General features: G+C 40.9%; 1 protein-coding gene across 8 annotated transcripts in view; it reads left to right on the plus strand.

The window, feature by feature from the left end:
• The window catches only part of TSPAN4 (tetraspanin 4), a 797,106-nt gene that overhangs the window by 119,637 nt on the left and 652,720 nt on the right, over nucleotides 1-24,749 (plus strand). The window lies entirely within an intron of this gene.

A 24,749-nucleotide genomic window follows, 5' to 3' on the forward strand; every position in this document is an offset into this window, starting at 1 on the left:
ATCTCCCATCATAACTATATTAACATAGTCCAATTCAACTATTTTCATATGTACTTTTTTATAGAATTCTTCTTGTTTGTCGTTCGGGGCATAAATTGCAATCAGGAGTGTTTTCATATTATTGTCCATTATTTTCACCATTAATATTCTTCCGTCGTCATCAGTATAAATCAATTTCGCTGAGATGGTCTCTTTAATATATAATATATAATATATACCGTATATACTCGAGTATAAGTCGACCCGAATATAAGCCGAGGCACCTAATTTTACACAAAAAACTGGGAAAACTTATTGACTCGAGTATAAGCCGAGGGTGGGAAATGCAGAAGCTACTGGTAAATTTCAAAAATAAAAATAATTAATTTGGGAAACGATCTCACTATCTCACGTCGCCTCGGGAAGGGAAAGGCAAAGCGCTTTTGCCTTTCCCTTCCCGGCTGGGCTGTTGGGAGTTGCTGCCGCCGGTGCGGCCCCAGTCCCGCGTCGCCTCGGGAAGGAAAGGCCACGGCTTGGAAGGCCGCCGCTGGAGCGAAGCTGCGCGCAGTCGCTGCGCTAGCATCAGATCGGGCGCGCCCGGATGGTTCCGACCGAGGCCCGAGCGTTGTCTTTGGCGCCCGCCCAGCGCCGCGGAGCTCCCTGTGCCGGGAGAAGGGGAAGACCCCCTGGGGCGGGGCAGGGAGAGGAGCTTCTCCGCCCGCCCCTCTTTCTGCGCCCACGGTGTCCCCGCAGGACGACCCCCACCCCGCAGTCACCGCCGCTTGAAAGAGATGGGCGGGGGTGGGTAGAAAGGCGCCGGGCGCCCTTGGAGGAGAAGGTCCGCGTTCGCCTGTCTGCCCGTGGATGTCAGCGGAGCTTTGCCGCTGCTTCGTTCGGGGTTCTCTGGGCAACACGTCCACCCGAGCGGGGCTTGTCGCCTCCGGCACGCAACAAGCGCTGCCCTCGGATTCCCTGTCCGGTTGCCCCCTTTTTGAGGGCAATGGCAGTAAACTGTTCCCATAGCAGCGGCTGCTCCGCTGACATCTGCGGGCAGACAGGCGAACGCAGGACCTTCTTCTCCAAGGGCGCCCGGCGCCTTCTACCCACCCCGGCCCGTCTCTTTCAAGCGGCGGCGACTGCTGGGCGGGGTCATGTGTAGAAGATCTCCTCCTCATGATAGGAGTGCAGCAGGTTTGAAGGTGGCTTCTTTTAGTTTCATTCTTGAGTAGTCATGGGATCTTTTCTTACTAGGTTTAGTAGCAGGAGTTGGTATAAAGATGGAGGAGATGCTGCTTAGGACTTTAGAACTGCTTTAGTCTAGAGTCTGCTTTAGTCTGTTTGCTACAGATTTACTAAAAGATGTAAGAATGTGGATTACATTGCAAAGCATATCTGTTCAGCTGGTTGACCTTTAAAATAAGCATTGTTAAATCTAAGTGGCTCTGTTCATATAGTATCCTATTCCTGTAAATCTTTTGGGCCTTGCACGCAACCCATTGAGGACGGAGTATTAAACCTTCATTCAAATCAGAGAACTGAATTATGTTGTATGTTTTGACAACGTAGATGACCCAAACATCTGCTATCCCCTGACAGAAAGGTGGCCCAACTGTGGCAACTTTGAGACGTGCAGCTGGGGAGTTCTGAGAGTTAAAGTCCACACATCTTAAAAGTTGCCCAGATTGGGAAATCCTGACTTAGAGAAACATGTATCCCCTTCTGTTGCCATGCCCAGTCACAAATTCCTTGATCGGAAGGGAAGCAAGCATTAGTTATGCTCTTCCAGCTACTGTAAATGTGACTGAGACACTCTCAGTTCCTGCTGATTTGGTTTTTTAACTTTTGGAGAGAGAGAGAGAGAAAAATGCAGCAGTGACATTTCTATAGAGAGAGTTTAAGGAAGCTTAATTTGTTTTTTCACTCCCTTCCTCTATACAAGGATGAAGGGCAAAGTGGATAGAGAGATGGAGTTCCCAGAGAAGAGCTGTGAGATATGACTTTGCATTGACCCATGGCGGCACAGTGGTTAGAATGCAGTACTGCAGCTAATTCTGCTTACTGCTTTCTGCCAGCAGTTTGATGTTCAATTCTTACCAGTTCAAGGTTGACTCAGCCTGCCATCCTTTCAAGGTTGATAAAATGAGGACCCAGAATGTTGGGGGCAATATGATGATTCTGTAAAACCTCTCAGAGAGGGCTGTAAAGCACCATGAAGCGGTATATAAGTCAAAGTGCTATTGCTATTGGCAGCAGAAAGAGAGGCTGGTGGAAGATCAGCCTTTTCTTTTGGGGTTACAGTACAGTGCAGTGCAGTATAGTACAACACATAATCACTGAGGAAGTTAAAAGGTAAAGCAACCTCCAAATGGCTCCATGGGCATGTTTTTCTGATTTTCTTGGCAACAATGTGGAAGTAGTTTGCCAGTGTCTTCTGGAATGATTCATTTTGTGTTTTTTTCTAACAGATCTGACCTTGCTTTGCTTTTTCTAGATCAGCCTCTCTGGAGCTAAAACTGTACCTTCTCTGAGGCTTATGGTGTTCACATGGTAGATTACTTCTTTGTTGTCCAAATCCAATTACTACATTGTGTCTTCCTAAATCTTAGGGAGAGGTTTACAGGCAGTGAGGGGCAATTTGTTGGAAGTGTGGAATGACCATACAGCAATGTGTTCCTATAAGAAGGGGGTGTTCGATAAGTTAATAGATGTTCTAATCTCAATAAATGGTTATAGCATGGGCACAGTTCTTTGAGGGAAGAATGCAGGAATATGCTATATGTTCATTAGATCTTCTCTCCATTTGTTCTCTTTCTTCTTAACAGCAGCTTTGGAGTAATACTCCTCCCATCATTTTATTGCATATCATTTTACCTATTCTTGAAACTGTTATTTTTTTACTCCAACAAATCTTTTCCTAAAACAACTTCTTTCATTTCCCATCTTATTCTACAATCCTTAACCTTTTCCTAAATTGCAATTCTTAATACTTTTGATTTTATTCTTCCTATCATATGAGTCTATCTGGATTTATGCAGACAGTGTGACATTTATTTTCTTTATCTCTTATCTCTCCTCTTAATTTTGACCTTTTAAAGATTTACAAACATTGTGCTTTGTTTTCATCTCCTTTATCCAGTTTCTTGCTGGTGAAAGTTTGGCCACAGGTGGCTTCTGTGTTCTTTGGAAATTGGTAAATTACTCTGGATCTGTTTATGAATGGGAGTGTCTATATAAATGTGCGAATACACACATATATACTGTATAATAGACCTTATTGCTTTCATTAATCTGCTTGTTGACACTTAATGGACAGTTTGGAGGATGGTAATCAAAGAACAACCAGGGAGGTTCGATGACTTCAATAAAAGTTTTAAAAAATGTTAATGTTTTAAAGGAATTTAAACAAGAGCTTTCCTTTACGTATATACAGTAGAGAAAGGAGATGTCAAGTTGGTTCGTATCTTGTTCATTATTATTCCATTTCCTTAGCCTGTATCAACAATTGTTCATATTGTTTTTTTAATATGTACTTCTTGTAGGCAGATTATATTAAACTTTAATTTCTCTAATTTATGAAGGATTTTCCTTCTTTTAACGGCTGAGTTAAGTCCATTTATATTAAGTGTAATCAATTTTTTCTCTTCCATGATTGTATTTTGTAATTAGGTTTAACAGCTCTTGTGGATCTTGGTTCACGTTGTTCTTTGGCTTCCTCCTTTCCATCTACTGCACCTTCTTCTTTTTCAGTCGTCATTTGGGAGTCCTCTTGGAATTCAATTACTGAAATTTCTTTTTCTGCCTCTTCCTCCCCTCTGAAAAATTCTGTGTAAAATGATTCAGCTTTCTCAATTGAGTCAATTCTATATCTCTGTTCTTGCCATGTAAACATTAAACCTTCTGGAATCAGCCATCTATAATTCATCTCTTTTTAAAGTAATAATTTGGTCAAGAATCGGTATTCCCTTCTCATCTCTGTCACTCTTCTGGGTACTTGTTTCAAGACCACTCTCCTTATCTTTGTATTTCAATATTTTCTCTCTTGCCACTTGAAATATTGGCGTTTTAATGGCTTTCTTTGTAAATCTGATGTGAACTTCTCTTGGTAAGCTATTTCTCATCGCATATCTTGTGAAGACTCGATAAACCTCATCTATTCCATCCATCATCTTCTCTTCAGTTATTTCCAAAGCTTCAGCCAATATTTCTATCATTATCTCAGCTAGATTTTGTCCTTTTTCTTCCTCTATGTATTGAAATCTAAGATAAAATTCTGACCTGTCCATCTCCCATCTCAGCATACCACTTTTATCTTGTTCAACCACAGTTAATCTTCTTCAATTTTTTGGAGTCTCTCATCATACTTCATCATCATTTGTTGGATGTTCTCCACTTTTTCATCAGTTTTCCCTGTTCTTTGTTCAATGTTCTCTGTTCTTTGTTCAATGATCTCTATTCTCTTTTCAATATTCTCTGATCTTGTTTGAATATTTTGAATTCCTTGCATAATCATCTGCAAGGTCACTTTTTCTTGTTCTTTTTCTTGTCTTAATATTGTCTGTATTGAACGTTGTCCTCCAGATGGTGGAGAGGAAGAAGTGGAAGTTGAAAAACCAGGAGCTGTTAATTTCCTACTCATTTTGAGGAGTTCAAAATCTTCAGGTTCTTCTAGACCTTAATCCAGTTGTAAAATAACCAATTGCAGTTCCAAATAAAAATAATAGGAAAAAAGTAGGAAAATAGTAAGAAAAGAGAAGCCAAAGAGTAATAATAATAGAAAAAGAAGAAAAAATTTCTTCAGGTTCTTGTATACCTTAATCCAATCGGTTGGTAGATGACAGTAAAAATTCAAAAATGAAAGAAAAGACCATAAACACACCATGAACACACACACACAAAGTTGTAAAATCCTAAAAAAGGCAAAAAAAGTGAAGAAAAAGGCTAAAAAAGAAAGGAAAAATTATTCAGGTTCTTCAACACCTTAATCCAATTAAGAGGTCTCAAATATAAAAGTATGCATAAAAATAAACCAAAAGAAAAAGAAAAAAAACCAATATGGAAGGTAGATGGAAAGACAAAAATACCAGGAAGGGAAAGAGAAGAAAAAGGCTACTCCCTTAAAAAGAAAAGGAAGGGAAGCATTAATACTAAAGCTTTTCCTTTAAAATAAAAAGCAGACGTAGAAATTTAACTTCCAAATACAAGAAAAACAAAAAACAAAGATAAGTTCCAGAGAGCCAAAAATCCAAATAGCTATTGCAAAAAAAAAAAGTAAACTGATGAGGATGGGTAGCACAGCTCAAAAAGAATAAAAAGAGCACACTGCACTTTGTTTGATTATCCAAGGCTCTTATTATAACTCTCTTCTCCAAAAACTTATCACCTTTTCTTTTCCTAAGCTTCAACACCAGACTCCAGCTGTTGATAGAAACCCAGAAGAGCACCTGTAATAATACTCTCCCGTGCTCTTCCCTCTATCTTATCAAGCAGGCAATGTCCTTGAAACAAAGTCTCAGTTCTTTCTCAGCTTTGTCTGGTCAAAAGAAAAATAGAATATTTCCAAGCCTCTAGTTGGCAGCGTTACAGAGTTTCTTTAGCTTTCACGTTCCCCCTCCTTTTCCAAGCAAAATATAATAAGAATTAATTAGAAAAAAAAGAAAAAGATATTTAAAAAATAACTAAAAGGGAGTCTCTGACTTAAAATATTATAAAATCAAAAAGGAGAGAAGAATATATAAAAAGAAGAAAAAAACCAGTCCAGTTTCAAAATATAAGATCATGTGTAGGAAATCCAGCAATGAGAAAAAAAAATTACTTTGACATTCCTGTTTAAAATCGCCACTTAATCACTTCTGTCAAAACTTTTACAGATTCTTTCTTTCCCTTAGGGTGTCCTTTCAAGTCTTAAAATAAAGAAAAAGTTCTCACCAAACCGGCACACTCTCTCTTTCCGTTCTCTTTCGTTTCGGAGCTGTCCCAACTTCAGCAGCTTTGATGGCTGCCTCTTTGCTGCTGGCAAATAGAGCTTCTCCTGGATCTACCAGGGACTTTGTGATATCCCTGGGGTTGACAGAATGAGCTCTTTACATTCACCATCTCTTCGGGACGGTTTAGATCCACTTGGACCGTCCAGGAGCAAAGATATCAGCTGCGATCTCAGATCTCCAAGATTGTATGCCGTATCGTTGTGGCGCCAGCTCCGCCCCCCCCCAACACAGATTTCTTGTGACTGATGGCTTGCTTCCAAGCTGTAGAAAGAAGAAGAGATGAGTGGAGCACGCCACAAGAAGGAGTGATTTGACATGTGGCATATGGGTCAATATAAAAGAAAAAAAGAATGACATAGCCATAGGTGTATATTATAGGCCACTCAATCAAGCAGAAAAAAGAGATGTCATTTTTGCCAACCAACTAACAAACATGCAGGAAACACACAGCAATAGTAATGGGGGACTTCAATTATCCTGACATCAATTGGAAAACTAATTCTGCACCAAGTGAGAAATCAAATAAGTTCCTAACCAACCTAGCTGACAACTTTGTTGTCCAAAAGGTAGAGGGTGAAACTAGAGGGACAGCCATACTGGACTTAATTCTTACAAACAGCGAAGAAGTGATAAAGGGAGTTGAAACTGCAGGAACCTTGGGTGACAGTGACATACTAGAATTGAACATAACACAAACACAAGCAACAGAACATAATGACACCAGAGTCTTGGATTTTAAAAGAGCTGATTTTAATAAACTCAGAGAGAACTTGGGAAAGATTCCATGGATGAAAATCCTAAAGGGGAAAACAACTCAAGAATCTTGGGAAACTCTGAAAAGTACGATAATAGAAGCCCAGACCAGCACAATACCACTGAGAAAGAAAAACAAGAAATCCAAGAAGAAACCAGCATGGCTGCACAAAGATCTTTCTGGCAAATTGAAAGCAAAAAAGGACAAGTACAAAAAATGGAAAGAAGGACATACAACTAAGGCAGAATATCAGCAGATAGCCAGAATCTGCAAAGACGAAGTCAGGAAAGCAAAGGCTCAGAATGAACAGACTTGCAACAAAAGTCAAAGATAATAATAAAAGTTTCTTCCAACATATAAATAACAAGAAAAAAATCAAGGAAACAGTCGGTCCACTAAAGAGAGAAGATGGCAAGGAAGGAACAGGCAACAGAGAGAAAGCAGAACTGCTTAACTCATTCTTTGCATCAGTCTTCACACAAAAAGAAATTATAGCTCAACCCACCAAAAACATAACTGTAAAAGACAGACCAGAAATAAAAGTTTAAATAAGCAAAAAAATAGTAAGAGAACATCTGTCTGATCTTGATGAACACAAATCACTGGGGCCTGATGGATTACATCCCAGAGTTTTAAAGGAGCTGGCAGAGGTCATCTCAGAACCACTGCACCATATCTTTCAAAAATCCTGGAGCACCGGGGAACTACCAGAGGACTGGAAAAGAGCTGATGTGATTCCCATCTTCAAAAATGGAAAAAAAAACAGACCCAGGAAACTATAGACCAATCAGCCTAACATCAATACCCGGGAAGATATTGGAAAAGATCATAAAAAAACAGATCTGCCAACATCTAGAAACAAGTAAAGTAATAACTAACAGTCAGCATGGGTTTGTTAAGAATAGATCAGAATAGATACCAAACCTTATTTCATTCTTCAAAATAGTGACTAAATTAGTAGACCAGCAAAATACTGTGGACATAATATATTTAGATTTCAGCAAGGCATTCGACAAAGTAGACCAAAACCTACTTCTTAGTAAGCTAGAAAAAAAAGTGGGATAGCACCACCACTAAATGGACTCACAACTGGCTGACAAACCATACTCAATTAGTAGTCCTTCATGGGTCTAAGTCTACATGGAGGGCAGTAAGCAGTGGGGTGCTACAAGGTTCCGTCTTAGGCCCAGTACTCTTCAATATCTTCATTAATGACTTAGATGAGGAAATAGAAGGGGAACTTACCAAATTTGCAGATGATACTAAGCTGGCAGGAACAGCTAACATCCAAGAAGATAGGCTCAAAATCCAGATGGATCTTGACAGACTAGAACACTGGGCCGAAATTCAATATAGAGAAAAGTAAAGTCCTACACTTAGGCAAGAAAAACCAAAAGTACACATATAGACTGAGTGAAACCAGTCTCAATAGCAGTAACTGTGAGAGGGATCTTGGAGTCTTAGTGGACAACCAGCTAAATATGAGCCAGCAGTGTGCAGCGGCAGCCAAAAAAGCTAATGCAATCCTAAGTTGCATTAACAGAGGGATACAATCAAGATCAAGGGAAGTACTAATACCACTCTATAAAGCCTTAGTAAGACCACACCTAGAGTACTGCATCCAGTTTTGTTCACCATATTATAAAAAAGATGTTGAGACTCTAGAAATAGTACAGAGAAGAACAACCAGGATGATTAGGGGACTGGAGGCTAAAACATACAACGAACAGTTGCAGGAACTGGGATGGCTAGTCTAGTAAAGAGAAGGACCAGGGGAGACATGGTAGTGGTCTTCCAATATTTGAGGGGCTGCCACAGAGAGGAAGGGGTCAAGCTATTTTCTAAAGCGCCTGTAGGCAGACAAGAAATAATGGATGGAAAATGAACAAGGAGAGATTTAATCTGGAAATAAGAAGAAACTTTCTGACAGTGAGAACTATCAACCAATGGAACAGCTTGCCCTCGGAAGTTGTGGGAGCACCATCACTTGAGACTTTCAGGAAGAGATTGGACTGCCATTTGTCAGAAATGGTGTAGGGTCTCCCACTTGGGTGGGGGGGGTTGGACTAGATGACCTACAAGGTCTCTTCCAACTCTGATTATCTGTTATCTGTTATGTGGTCTCATCTGTACTGCAGCAAAGACTTGCAAGACTAGGTGACATTATGGATCATCTGACACCCTGGCAAAGAGTACAAAGACAGGGGAATTGCCAATTGATGAGGGATGAGGCCAGTAGGAATATGAACAATTCATGGGATGGGGGGAAGATCAGTGGTGGTATTCTGCCGGTTTTGCCTGCTTTGTCCGAACCAGTAGCTCCGAAGATCATCTGGGAGTGAATGATTTGCTCCGTCGATCAGCTGCTGAGAACGCTCATTCCATACTGACCTTTATTTCCTGCTTTTGAAGCTCAGCTGCATTGTGTGGCACAGCGGATTGCCGTGCGTCAGCTGTTGAAGACATAGGGAGAGTGCAGGATTGCAGGAGGTCAGTAGGAAAGCCTCTGTGCACGTGCGAAGCACGCATTTGGCATGCGTGCGTACAAATGCAGATGTGCGCGTAAAGCACACCCACTAAGCCACACCACCAAACCGGTGGTAAAACAATTCAAATCCAACCATTGGAAGATGTCCTCATGACTGATCTAAACAAGCAGTTTGGGATACTGTCACGCTTGGCCTTGTGCTTGGGTCTCCAGTAATCATTGGCAACACCTGTAATTAAATAAAACAGGAATACCAGCTTCATCTTTCCTTGGGCAGTCATGATTTGGCCACTGGGATGATCTGTGTTTAATTGTTGCACAGGGAATATTCTTTAAAGACTACTTGAGAGCTTCAGATAGTTCAAAGTATAGTAGCTACACTAATCTTCCCCAACCTGATACATAGATTTAAGTTCCCAGTACTGCAAGGGTTATGGTTTCAGGAAATTCTGGGAGTTGAAGTTCATGTGTCTGCAGGCTGCTCATGCTGGAGAAAGCTATATGGAGGGCATGCGTGCTTGAATTCTAAGCACAATTTAAGATGCCAGTCTTAAATGTTAAGCCATAAAACTGTTTTGGGAATGGATCATAATCTGCCCTTATATTAAAATTTTATTTGCGAGATTTTCCCCCCATGGCAGAGTTAAAATAGTCTTCATCTTGAGCTGGCAGAATACTAAATCAAGATAAAATTGGCTGTCTCTACTGTCAATGCCTATCCTGCCTTTCTAGCCTCAGTTCTGGCTTACTGCTGAAGGATGGTGCCCTGGTTTTGAGTGTTCAAGCCATGGGATGCAAATCGATTGGGTCGTACTTCCAAACTTATGAACCTTTTCTTTTCTTCGGGGTCATCAGCGAGGTCGAAAACTGTCTGCCAGTCATGAGACTGCTGTGATTGGCAGATGGCTTTGACAGATGGCCAGACCCATTGGTTCAGCCATATCTCAAAATTTGCTAAGACAACTGATTTGCAGCCCTGAGCCAGGTTCTGCACAACAAAGCAGCTTCCCCTGCTTTCCTGGGCATCTCCACTGCCCCTTGGATCAGCTACCCTACACTCAAAGCAAGATACCTGGCAGTTGCTAGGACGGGATGAGGCAATAAACCATTATTTGCAGGACAGCCTCCATGCCACACCTGTTGAGTGTCTGTTTTTGTGTTGAGGCTAACACCGTCTATTTTGCAGCTCTCTCACCTCCTTGATAAGCTGTTCGGTGCCATGGAGAGCCTGATAGAGCAGTCAGTAACTCCAGGACAACATCATCCCAAAGTGATTTGAACGTTCCCACTTCTAAATTGCCTCTAGTTTATTTCCCCCTAAGCTGAAAATGCCTTTCCTAACCATGGTCCAAGAGTAAGATGAAGGCAGTGACACATAGGAATATGGAAGAATATGGAAGAATAAAGGGGTTGCCAGGTCAAAATCCACAGACACAAGTAGAGAAAGTGTATGGTGAATAGCAGCAGATCAGTTCTGATTTGCTGATTTCTTAAAACGTTTTTTTCAGAGCAGTGTCTGTATTTCTGGCACCAGATAAAGACCTTTATATTTGTATGAACACATATATATTTCAACTTTTTATAGATTGCCCGATTTTCTGCTGTTTTTGCTTTTACTATGTCTTCAAAAAGTGCTCTCAGACTCCCATAAGACACTGAAATGCAAGACTAGCTAATAACATCCTAAGCAAACAAAACATTATAATTTACTATTATAATCAGCTATGTTTGATGCATTTCCACAGCTCCTAAATCTTACATGCACAAAGTAATAGAAGGCATCAGAGAATAATGTTTTTGTGTTCAGAGTTTTGTTCATGATCCATGTACAGTGGTTTGAAATATTGTGCAATTGGCATTTTTAAAGGTCAACTTTTCAGATGAAGATAGTGGATGGGTAATTACCCAGTTGAGCATTCTGTTTTAATGACATCTGAAAGAAAGCTAGGCTTCTTGGGTAAAAAAAACAAAACGGTTACAGGTCCATTAAGAAGTTATGCTGTAAGTTTTGGAAGGCTTGAATTAACTGCATCTCTTTCCATTTATGTGTCTGATTTTTTTAAAAAGTGACTTTTGTCTCTATCAGGTCCACCTGCCCCAGTGTGGTTTACAAAACAGAGCATTGCATCGTCCAACTGAGTTTTTAAGCACTCTTCCTTCAGAAAGTAAAAACAACTTTCTCCCTATATTCTGTGAAAATGCTACCTTCATGGAAGTGAAGGTTGTCACAGCTGTTTCAAATAAAAGTAGAACAACGAAATCATGTTAGTACTTTTGAAAGACTCATGGTATTCTAATTCATGGTAAAATCAAGTGGCAGCTGGAGAACTCTACTTTCTCTCTCCCCCCTCCTCCCCCCCTCTTGTAATTTGCATTCAGTTGGACAATCACCTTCTAAATGAGAACATGGCTGCTCTTGAACACTGATACTTGCTAGATCAGTTCTCACTATCCCTAATTAGGATGAAGAAAGTTGCCTTAAAGCAGGGGTATTCAATCTTGGTAAATTTAGGACGAGTGGACTTCAACTCACATAATTCCCCATAGAATTTTCAGGTAAGGGAGGCAGGCAGTTCTTCCTATTCTACCATTTGATGAGAAAAGCTGTGTATGCCTCTTTCTTTTTATTATACTTTTTGTTTATTCTCTATTCTTTCTCTTTCTTAAACTTGATTCAGCACAAATCCTGAAAAGGTCAGTAATTTTCACCCACGGTTTTTAGGTAAATGCATTTTTAAATGAAAGCCAGTAAGAAGTTGTATTTTAGAGCAAAAAACCAAAAACCAAAAACCATGAATGCTGCTTCTGCAAGATCAGAGGTGAAGTAGAGGCATAATTCAGCAAATAAAAAGGAAAAGAAATAATCTTTGAATGTCCATTGACAAAACTTGATTGGAATTTCCTAATGCATTTTGGACACAAGGAAGAAGGCTGTTGGGAGAAGGGAAAGAGTAGAAGCCCTTGAAAAAGAGTACTTTTGAAACACACCTGACAATGCAAAAAAAATGACACAAACACATTTTTGAAGACAATTGTTTTTTTCCAAGTTGCCTTTCAAGCTATTTTTCCATGTTGCAGTTCTCACGTTTCCATAAATGCTTGCATTATGCATGTTAAAAGGTCAACTTTTTGTGCTCTTAGAAGTACTAAAGCAGCTAAATTTTTGAGCAGGTGAGGCTAAATCCTTTCAGGTGTGTTTTAATGTGAATTTCTTCTAGCAGCTCATTCAAATAGCATCTTTTCTTACATATGCCCATTCACTTTTTGGACTTACTGCAATAAATAGCTGTGTGCCTTGAGGTTGTCCTTTGAATTAAACATGTCCAGTTAATTGGCAAAAACAATTTTGCACAACCAGATCTTTTCCCTTAAAGCCTGCTCCTAATTTAGGCCCACTGAATGATTAGGACTGTGAACTTACTCTTTGTGGCAGACTCTTCATGTCACTAGACCTGGTTCAATCTCTGAGGCTTGGTTTGCATTAAACTTTAATGTAGCAGATAAGGATAAAAATATCAGTGGATGATTATTCCATATGACAAGGCTGACTCCTGTGTAACCATTACTGTTACAGATGCCTTTTTTGCATTTGTAATACACAGTGGCCCTTTGAGTAGAAACTAGTAGTATTAAAAGAAGTTGGATATGATGCCTAAATCCTTCAGTTTTATAGTTTGGACGGAGATGTTTATCATGAGCTTTGAATTTGTGAAGTCAGCCTGCAGATGGACATTATCTTTACAGGTCAAAGTATTAATGGTTTGTCTTAATTTGTCAGTATATGTGCTACTAAATATGACAATTCTGATAATATTTATGATAAATAAAAAATATGGAGTCATAAATACTGACTTTAGCCAAAGTGAGAAAGGCTCTAGAGCAGCGGTCGCCTACCGGTGGGTCGTGGCCCACCGGTGGGCTGTAAGAAAATTTTGGTGGGCTGCAGAGAAATCTCACCCCCAGAGCAACCCCCCCCAAAGCAATTAATCCAGGCTGTGCAGAAACACAAGGCTGCTCAGCCCACGTGGCCCACGGGAACCCTCCCTACCCACTCACTCCTTACCCAGTAAACTTGTCTGCTAAGTTGCTATTTTTCCTTTTTCTGACCATCATCTGTTCTGCTGTGCCAGGAGATTTAGATTAGCTAGAAAGCAGGAAATGGTTGGATTTCTTGCTTTCTAGCTAAGCACAGCCGAACCTCCCTTAGGACTGAAGGTTTGCTTGCAAGCAAATTCAGTGCAGACTCACAGCGAGCAAATTTGAGAGAATGAGCTAGCCGATGGCAGATAGATAGATCACTGAATGATTATGTGAGCAACTCAATCTGCCTGCTTTGCCTGATTTTGGATAAAAGTTGCTTTTTTATAAAAAAAAATCAATATTTACATACATGGTGTGTTGTGAGTTAATTTTGTGAGCTTGTTTGCAAGCAAATTTTATGTGACAGACTGAGCTAGCCAATGGCAGATAGATAGAATTCTGAATGAATCTGTGATTCTGTGAGCAACTCAATCTGCCTGCCTGCCTTGCCTGATTTTGGGCAAAAGTTGCTCTTTTTTTATAAAAAATTCAATATTTATATAAATGTTTATAATATTTACATACGTCATGCCCAGCCAGTCACATGACCACCAAGCCACACCCACAAATTAGGCCACACCCACAGAACCAGTTAGTGGTCCCTGGGATCTAAAATTATGAGTTTGGTGGTCCCTGAGGTCCAAAAGGTTGGCGACCTCTGCTCTAGAGAGCAGGGGTGCCAAACTTGATTTCACTGAGGGTTGCATCAGGGTTGTGTTTGGCCTTGGGGGAGGCATGGCGGGGGCATGGCTGAGGTAGGCATGGCCGTGGTGGGCATGCCCAGGTCAGTGTCACTCATGTCAGGGCCCCCATTTTTGCTGGCAGAGCACTGCAGGAGGCTGTCGCAGCCGAAGATGGGGCTCGGGAAGGCTGCACTGACCTCCGTTTTCGCTGGTAAAGGTAGCATGAGACGGTCCTTAGTTGTTTCCTGGAAGATGATGCGTGACACATCTAAGTATCCCAGAGGCTGGATCTGGCCCACGGGCCTTGAGTTTGACATCCCTAGAGCGCTTTCCAATTTCCTGAGTATTTTTGTGAGGTAGTTTTGGAATGGTTTTAACTCTTCCTTTTGTGTCCTTGCTTTTTTTTTTTTTTTTTTCCAAATTTTCATTAAGGTTTTTGTTAATTTAGCTTCTTTTTCTGTTTTGCTCTTTTTTATTGGAATAATTTCCAGTTGAGCTTTTGATATTTCCCTTTTACATAACACTCGATGAAACATCTTTTCTCATTAACTTCCTCTGCCAGTGGATCCTGTTTACAGTTTCTCTATGTTTATCAACATCGTTTTTTTAACATTCAGGGTGCATGACTGATTGTTTGGATATTGTTTCTCTTAAAAATCAGAAGTCCTGAATTACAGGGTCCTCCCCCGCATCCCCGAGTTCCTGCTGCTTCCTCAATTAAATATTCCCAACTGATTTGTATCAAGTCAATTATAGCTGAATCTCTTATACCTTCCTCTACCTTCTGAAGCAGAAAGCTGTCAGCAAAACAAGTCAGGAACTTTCTGAAGCAATCATATCTGGCAGAGTTTGTCTCCCGACAGATGCTGGCATAATAAAAGCCTGCCATCATTGTGACTTTAATACCATTTTGAAAGATCTGCTGATGGCCTTTGGAAGGCAACTTCCACTTCTTCTAGTTTGGCAGGATGATACTATGGTAGACAATGACAACGGTCTCGTTTCCTTTGCTCTTCCACTTCGTTTAATTCAGATGCTTTCTCTTAACATGGCCACGTTCATTCATTTGGATTTCTGAGCGGGACTGGATATTCTAAACAGTATAACTCCCCCTCTTTTTCTATTGCTTTTGTTACTTTTGAACAAGTTATGTTCTTTGATTTTCCAGCTATAATACTAATCCCGGTAGGTTTCTGTTATATCTATTAAACCATTTTGACTTTCTGTACTAAGAGGACAAGCTCATCTTATTTTTTTATATTTTGAACGTGAATGTATAGATAATAAACGCCATAAGTGTGTTCTGCATTTTCTTTGAACGCTTTAAGAAGTCCTTTTTCCACTTCACACAGTGCATAAATTTTAAGAGTTACCTTAGGGTTTTCATTTCAGTCTCCCATGGAACTGGGTTTAAAATCCTCCATAATCAATCTTACCATGATTTAGCCAATACATTTCCTCCACTCTTTGTGAGCTCTCATGTCAAGCAGTGTATTTTGTCTGGATATTTCAGAACATGCTTACAGATGTCCAGTCTGAACTGTTGCCTCTGTTGGTCTGATCCATCATTGAACTGCACTAATTTTCTTGAAAGTTTACTCCAACTCTCATGGGACGAAAAACACACACTGTAAGCTCCAGCATTAATCATGGCTAAATCCCATACTGATTTAATTGACCAATTCAAATATTTCACCTTAGATAAATTCAACTCTGTTTTGAAGTCAATGGAAAACAAGACATTGTGTAGGAGAAGATACTACAATTATCTTTTGTTCCAATGATCTGTTACTAGAATTTCCAGTCAGACACAAATATATCTTGGTTATCTAACCTGTCAAACACTGTGAGAGTGGAAACACTCAGGGCTTATATGTTAGCCCTGTAAGGTAGTCCAAACAAGAAGCCCAGTATTAGGCCTATATTTATTGCAAGGTCACATTATTGCAGTATTGCAGCTAACTATATCCACAGCCAGAAATTCGATCCTGATGGGGCTCACCTTCCATCTTTCTGAGATTACGCTATCATTTGTAAACCACATGGAGAATACTGTAAAGCACTATGGAGTGGCATCTAAGTCTAAAGTGTTATTCTATTGCCATTAACATTAACCTACAATTGCAAGATTGAAATAATTTCCCTCTCCCTTATGTTCTACTCTACTGAAAACTAGGGAGGGTGTTAGGGATAACATTGGTTACCTAACTTAGTTTGGGTAAAATAATATATATAAACTATGTTAGTGAGTTTAAGTGTATGTATCACTTTAAACTGTAAACCAAGTATTTTGGGTGCGGTTGTAAAATCACCATAAGAGGGAGCAAGAGAGCTCACTGTTTGCTGGCTTTTACTGGATTGCTGACAATGATGGATTGATGGTGATAACTGCGTGTTTGCTGAGAGAAGAAAAGGGGTTTGATTTTTCTTCATATCTCTGACTGCAAAAGAGATATATCACTGGACTGATATTGTAAGTTTAATGAACTCTTTTTCGACACTGGACTTTGCAAACTGAATAACCCCCGGACTGACTGAACTTACTGTATGACATATGGACTGTTTGATTATGCTATAACTCTTGCTGGAATAAAAACTATTTAACTTGCACAGTGTATCTGTCTTACTGAGTGTAAGCTACTACAACGTTTTGTCTCACATATCTGCCTGTCTGCTAGACTGCCGTTGCACGTTCTGCTAGGGTGTATATCCCTAACAGAGGGCTTCTTATGAAATATTTCCCAGGCCCTCCCTTATACAGAGATATCTTTCACATGTGTGACTTTCCCTCCTGCCTCCCAAAGTCATTCCTACATACCCACATATTCATTGAGGCATTGCATTTGAATCCCAAGCCTACACAACTCAGCATCTACAAAGCTACCTTACCCTGTCACCTGCTAACCATGCTAACTTTCATGTGACTATAATATAGCACTTATTCCTGTGGCTCAGATTCCTGCAGAATGCTGATAGCCCATGTCAGAAATTGAATTGTCCAGCCTAAAGAGATTGGATGACAAACTGCAATCCCCACTGTATTATTTTTGTTAAAAAGAAGGATGGCCCATTATATGTACTTCATGATTATAAACTCCTAAATTCTGCTGACCATCGTTGCAAAGCATAATTCTCCTCTTTACATGATCATCTCAGAAACTGGTTAACTAACTATTGGACTGTTTTCCAATCCCACCACGTTTTGCTTCCAGCTACAGCAAAAACACATCCAATCTTCTTCAATTTCACCTAGTCCTGGATTGCTTCTATTATCCTTGCACGTCTCTGCCTCTTCACTATCCTTCCAGATGGAGAAGAAAGAATTTGATTTGAATTAATTTTTTTTATTCTTAATGCAGAAGAGGAAGACTGAAATACTAATGCATAATAATCACAATATTACACATTTGTAGCCATTAAAATTATGAAGGTAAAGAGCTCCCATGCAGTGATACTACACAAAAGTCTACAGCGTGTGAACATTGTGTTTTACTTAAATGTTAAATATTCCTGATGTTGAGTTCTGCAAATGATTTTCTGAAATTCTTTTCACTCTAGTTATTCTTATGAAACTTAAACCAAACCTATTGTTGGCATCAGAATATATATTTACTGCCAGAACTGCCTGCCAAATAGAAGAATTAAGCTGCAGCAGTCAGATCAATGTTATTTGCCAGTGAGCATCAATTATATGAGATTTGGTTTGAACATCTGGTGCTTCATATTTCCAAGTTGTGAGAATATGGTTGCAGGGAAGAATATTTTATTAGAATTAGAGCTGAACTAGAGAAAGTGTGTCAGAGGAGGCCATTGTGTTTTTTCCACCCAGAATGTATCTATTAGCTCCTAAATTTGGATGGATTTTATTCATAATCAGGCAGATATCTGCTATTGATAAATAGCAAAAGGAAGTCTCTGTGTGCTGAAATCTAGGGTTTTATCTATGGATATGTGTCTTAAAGTTATTGTCCAAATTTTCTAATGTGATGTTCTCAAATATATTGAAAATCAGATAATTGTTCCTGAACCATTATCTCTGTCCACATTCAGTCTCTCATTAGTTCAGCGTAGTTCAGTGGCTACTTAGAGGTAGTCCTTGATTTACAACCATTTGTTTAGTGACCTTTTGAAATTACAGAGGCACTGAAAAAAGTGACTAACTACTGGTCCCTACACTTACAACCATTGCAACAGCCACACAGTCATGTGATCAAAATTCAGGTGCTTGGCAACAGGCCTCAGTTATGGTCTAAGTCGATAAATCTAATTATATTAGATTTCTACTAGAACATACTGTAAACACTTTAAATGCTTACTCTAATGATTTGTTCTACTAAAAACATAAAAATTGCTATGCCACTGAGTCTTCAGTTAAGCCTTTTGATTCTTTTACCACACTATTGATTCAAATTTATTATCAAGGGGAAATATTCCAAACTTAATAGTGTTGTAGATAAGGTAATATGAATAACAATATGCAAAAATACAATCCAATATTAATAAGAGATAAAGAGTCCCAAAGGTGCTTTTTCGTACTTCTTGCAGACAGTATAAATCCTTCCATTCCCCACCATCCAGTCAGAGCTGAAGAAGTTTGTGAAGTGAAACGTCTTCAAAGAAAAACCAGAAAGTCCAGTTACCTCTTGAAAAAGCACCTTTGGGACAACTATGACTTGACCCCACCTGCCAAGCCTGAGATATCCCAATCCCACCACTTTGGGCTGGGGAATTCTGGAAAGCCCCAAGCTTGGGACACCCTGACTTGGATGACTGAGAATCTCCATAGATGAGAGATAAACAGGAAATTTAATGGAGGTGTAAATAACTTGTAATTCAAATACTAAGCAGTATTAAGCCACTGTGCAGGCATAATCAAAGTAGCAGAGAGCAAGACTTGTGTCTTAAGGTAGAACTAGCCAATATAGAACAAGAAAAAATATTAATGGTTAACTAACAGAAATACATTTAAGATGCGTTCTTTTACCATTACAAGATTTGTATTAATCCTAAAAATCCTGTTTTTGAAACGTAGTTCTCCATTTGCCTTTTTAAAAAAAATCTTCTTGTTTATTGTAAGGTACAGTTGAATAAATAATCCACCATCCATGCTTTATTAAGATTGCAACACAGTTGCTTTTAGGCTTTTTTGTTTTGAAAGATAAGATTGCCCAAAGAATTCAGTTTTTATTAAAGATTTCTCAGTAGGTCAGCATTTATGAGGGGCTACCGAGGATGCTGAAATATATCAAGATGGCTGTGAAGGTGAACAATTGGCCCTCACTGGATTAATTACTTGATCTTGTTACTAGTATTTTTTAAAAGGAAGAAATATTCAGTAACTTCAAGGGGATTTATTATAGCAGTTCAGAGAATAAAATAATTGAAATTAGCTTAACCAATGGAGATGAGATAACTATAAAAAGTTTGAGAAGAGCTGAGATGCATTTATAGGTAGTCCTCGACTTACGATGACAATTGAGCCCAAAATTTCCATTGTAAGCATTGTTTATGCATTCCCATGGGGATTATTGTAAATGAAAGGGAGCTGTTCCTGCCAGGTCATCATGCAGCTAACCAACCAGCCTAATGTGGAATTTTGGTGCAGGGAAACTGCTTAAGTAAAGGTACAGGTCCTTGACTTACGATCACAATGGAGCTTAACATTTCTGTTGCTAAGTGTGACAGTTGTTCAATGAGTTTTGCTCCGTTTTATAATCTTTCTTGTCACCGTTGCTGTGAATCACTGCAGTTTTTAAGTTAATAGTATAGTTTTTAAATGAATCTGACTTCCCCATTGACTTTGCTTGTCAAAAGGTCTCAAATGTGATTACATGACTCTGGGATATTGCAACTGTCACAAATACATGGCGGTTGCCAAGCAGCCCAATTTTGATCACATGACCATGGGGATGCTGCAGTTGTCTTAAGTGTGAAAAACAGTCATGAGTTACTTTTTTTGGTGCCATTGTAACTTCAAACAGTAACTAAACAAATGGTTATAAGTTGTATTTTGCGTTATTCCAAGTGCTACATTTTCCACTTTGTCCTTTTCCAACATCCTTCTAGTAAATGTTCTGCAGACCTGCAACAATGGCTAAGAATGTTAAACCTAGAAAATGGATATAACGCTATCAAATAAACGAAGCTGAAGATTAATGGGTAACTATAGTAGGTCGAAAGATTAGAGAAATTGTAGTGGAAATGGAGGATTGACACAGAAATGATAGTGGAAAGTACTTTAGCTTTCTGGCACTCTTTAGTTTTAAGTGAAGAATAAGGTTCTGTAATTAGATAAATAACAAATGATGGTCTTTTAGTTTAGAGAAGTATATTGGCTTTAGATTTTAAGCTCGAAATGAGACAAGTAGGAGACTAAGAGGAGATTTCTCCCCCCAGAACTGGAAAAAGCCTATCATAAAGTGCCTGCAAATATTGTCTGTTTGCAATATGTCTAAACAGTTTCATTCAAGCCGACTCTAGAGCAACTCTCCCCAATCTGGCACCTTCCAGATGCATTGGGGCTCTATGTGCTGGAATTCCCCACTGCTTTGGGGGGGTGCCAAGTTGGGAGAGGCTGGTTTCAGGGGTGGGATTCTACCGGTTTGCTATGATTCCTGGTAGTTTGGAGAACTGGTAAATCAGGCCCCTGGCTGGCCCCGCTCCTCTCCGTCCACTTCTCCACTCCCTGCCCAGTCAGTCCTTATCCAGCATGTGTGACATTGCGCTCATGTGCAACAATCACTGATTGCATTCTTTCCCCGCCCGCCCTGTTCTTCCTTATCTTGGCCATGTGCCATCACTGCCTGCAGTCTGTCTTTGCCCACCCGCCTGCCCGCCAGCCATTGCTGTCTGCCTTCCACCATCATGATCTCCCTAGGTGAGTGAGGCTCTGCAATCCCCGGTCACCTACATGCCGCTGCCGCCACCAGCCCCAGTTGAGTGCCAACTCCTGGCTACCACCACCATGCTACCGTAGCCACCCTCGCCCTTACTGCCACTGCTGCCATGAGTCCTGGTTGAGTCCCAATTCCTGGTCGCTGCCCTCAGTGGCTCGTGGCCTAGCTAGCTTCCCCTCCCCACCGGTCCCTGTCTGGCTTGCTTAGCCACCACCACTGGGGCTCCATCCCATGTGGCACTCGCAGCCTAGCAAGCTTCCCCCAATGTCCTGGCTGTTTGGCTTGCTTAGTGATCAGCACCGCAGCATGCGGCACTTGCAGCCTAGCAAGCTTTCCCCCCACTGTCCCCAGCCTCCAGCTTACCTGGCTTGCTGGTGGCAGAGGAGGCGAGCCAGGGCTGACCTGTTGCCACTCGGGTCCCCACCATCCTGCATCTTTCCCCCTACCTGGATTCTCCGCAGCTGCTGGGCCTTGCCTGCTAGGGGCAGGGGGAGGCAACCAGGGAGCACAACGCTATGCCACCCATGTCCGCATTGCTCCTTTGCCTGCCACCCCTTCCCTCTGCCAGGGGCGATGCAGGTGGCATAGCCTTGGTTGCCTCCCACACACCCCCAGGCAGCCACGAACCTCAGCAGCTGCGGAGAATCCGAGCAGCGGACAAGATGCGGGCTGGCGGAGAGCCGAGTGGCAACTGCTCTGCCCTGGCTGGCTCACTTTTCCCTCTGCCACCAGCCACGGGAGGAAGGTAAGTTTTCAGGCAGTCAGGAAAGCCCAAACTGCTGCCTAGCCCAGAGCTGCCAGAGGGGTGGGCAAGGCCTCCTTCCTCCCATGGTTGGTGGCAGAGGGAAAGGTGAGCCAGCCAGGGTGGGCTGGCTCACCTTTCCTGCAGCTCACCTCTCCCGCAGCTGCTGGGATGGATGAGGCTGCAGCTCATGCCTTGTTTCACTTGAAGTTCCCAGCCCTTTCCCCAAAAGAGGGAGGGGAGGAAGTCCTGCCTGCAGCCCCTTTGTTGGACCCAGAAGCCTTGCCTGCTGGCTTTTCCGGGCAACACAGGACCAGGTGTGAACAGACAATCACACCTGGTCCCTGGGACTCTGGCTGGAAGACTGGCCAGGAAGAACCCTCATCAAGTTGGAAGTGTTTGTTTGTTTCAGGTGGCTCTCCTAGCTTTAGAAGGAGAGAGGGAAGGAGGAAGGGAAGGGAGAGAGAGAGAGAGGGAATGAGAGAGAGAGAGAGAAAAGAAAGAGAAAGAGGGAAAGAGAGAGAAAAGAGAGAGGAAGAGAGGGAAAGAGGGAAAGAGAGAGGGAGAGAAAGAGAAAGAGAGAAAAGAGAGAAAGAGGGAGAGAGAAAGAAAAAAGAAAGTGAGGGAAAGAGAGAGATAAAGAAAGAAAGAGAGAAAGGAAGAGAAAGGAAGAAAAGGGATAGACAAAGAAAGTGGGGATTGAAGGAGGGGACAGAAAGAAAGAAAAAAGAAAGAGGGAGGAGAAAGTGAATGAAATATATGGATGGCTAGATAGAAGGAGGGAGGGAGGGAAAGAGAAAAAAAAAACGAGAGGAAAGAAGGACACAAACTCTGGCTTCAGAAGACTCTTTGAAACAGCATAGCAATCTAGGGCTAGAGAGGTCATCTTCTAGTCCAACCTCCTGCTCCAGCAGGATTAGAAGGGAGTGTGTGTGTGTGTGTGTGTGTGTGCGTGCGCGTATGGCTGTCAAAACTCCAAAAACAGGTCAAGTAGCTCTGGGGAGGTCAGTCATAAACTAGAACACTGGCTAAGCAACTGGCCATTAAGCGAGGACCACTTATATTTGGTTTGCCATTCACATGGCCACCTGACCACACCCATCCAGTCACATGATCACCAAGCCACATCCAGCCGTTCATGTGACCACAAAACCACGTCCACCCGGTCATGTGACCACCAAGCCACATCCAGACAGCAAGCCACATCCACCTAGTCACATGATCACCAAGTCACACCCACAAATTAAGCCACACCCACAGAATCGGTTGTTAAAAAAATTGAATCCCACCCCTGGTTGGTTTACAATCTGATGTGCCCGAAGTTGCCAAGTGGGAGATGGCTAAATTGGAGTCAGGACCTCCATAAATACTTTTTGGTGAGTTGGAGAACTCAGGTGCCTTCTGCTGTATCATCCCTGTCCAGGAGCTCAAACCATGCCAAAAAGGATGCCTCAGAGAAGTGCTTGAAGGTTGGCCTTTTCACAATCTACATTTTTTTCAGACAAGGGAATGAAGTTTATGATGGATGAGCTGGAAGCTTATTCAGTCACCTCCAACCTTTTCTGGAGCAAGTGACTTTCTTGATGACTGCTTGTAGTCTTAGCAAACGTGCAAGCAAACATGTGTAATGATCATTAGAAATATGGGGTGTACATTTTACATATTCAACTTAAGGGATAGATAAGCAAATGTTCTTTACAAAACCACAGTTGAATTTATGAAGAAATTTTAGAGCAAACCCCAAAAACTTTAACCTTAGACTGTCTACTATTGACTTCACCCCTTTCCTAAGAGGCCTGTGCATAAGCGCACCAATCGTGCCTACCATCCCTGTCCTATTGTTTCTTTTTATTTTTCTTATACATATCCATCTCATGTATTCATAACTATGTTTATAATTATACCTGTTATCTTGTAAGCGATTGACAAATCAAATAAATAAAAAGAAATAAAATAAAAAATTGGGGCTTAGTGGAGCAGAAAATGGACATATGGTAGACAAATGCCTTGGGTTTTAGTCCCATCTTCCTCCCTTGCAGGGCACCAAGAATATTTAACCCTTATATATTATAATTATTTATTTTCTAAATAAATGTAGGGATATTTGACCTGGTTTCAGAAGGGCTGGGAGGAAAAGTTTGTAGCCTCCAACACTTCTTAGAATCACCTCAATCCTTTTGTTTCTTCTCATTTTATCTTTTGTATAGGAAATTTCCCTGACATTCTTTCTCTCTGACAAACACTTCAAATGTTCTGTGATTATGTCTGGAATTTCCCTCATTTGTTTTTCAGGCTATAGCTTTGCTAAGGCATTGAGCCTGTACTCTGGCCTGGCATTCCAAAGAAAATTTTAAATTGTTTTTAAAACTAAGAATGCTGGCTCTGCTTCTACTGTTGACACTGGAATGGTGATTAGAACCCTTAGCAATGTCAGTGTTACTCCAAAGTTGACTTCCCAGAAGAAAACTCTGAAATGCAGGTATATCCTTGCAAGTACAGGTATATCTTATCTACTACGTGATAGGGAAAACACTGCCTTTAATCTAACTTTCTGCAAAAATGGGCTCTCACACAGTCAGTAAAATGCCCACCATGACAGCAAACTTCATTGCTTGCAAAAATCAGGAAAAACTGTTTGGAAATCAGTCCTCCTCCATGAAAGGGATCCAAATAGCTTGTATTATGGGACACAAAAGAGAAGAGGTATGAAAGGTTCAACTTGTAAGTAAGCAATTAATTCTGAATTATTCTTGAGAGACCTATAAGCATGGAGGCATTCTTCAAGTCAAAATCCACTGCTAAGCTGATGGATGCCACAGAGTCAAGTAGTTCTCTAAAAGCTCCTGGATTCCAAAAGAACTATATAAAGCCAATTACACTGGAAAAGATATGTATTATTTTTTGATTGTACTTTCTTACATGGGTATGATAGCCTTTATCCATTTTCTGTGCGATGTTAATTCTGTCCGATGTTGATACAGCTGAATACATTTTGTTTTTCCTCCTTTCAGTCGTGTCCCATTTGGAGGCTGCCTGAATCCTGTAGTTGTTCAAAACATTTTTCAGGAGTGGTTTGCCATTGCCTCCTTCCAAGGGCTGAGAAAAAGTAACTGGCCCAAAGTCACCCAGCTGTCTTTGGGCTT

The sequence above is a fragment of the Notechis scutatus genome, chromosome 1, assembly GCF_049901735.1.
Source record: "Notechis scutatus isolate UNSWTSFEM ecotype Mainland chromosome 1, rNotScu1.2, whole genome shotgun sequence".
Taxonomy (NCBI): Eukaryota; Metazoa; Chordata; class Lepidosauria; order Squamata; family Elapidae; genus Notechis; species Notechis scutatus.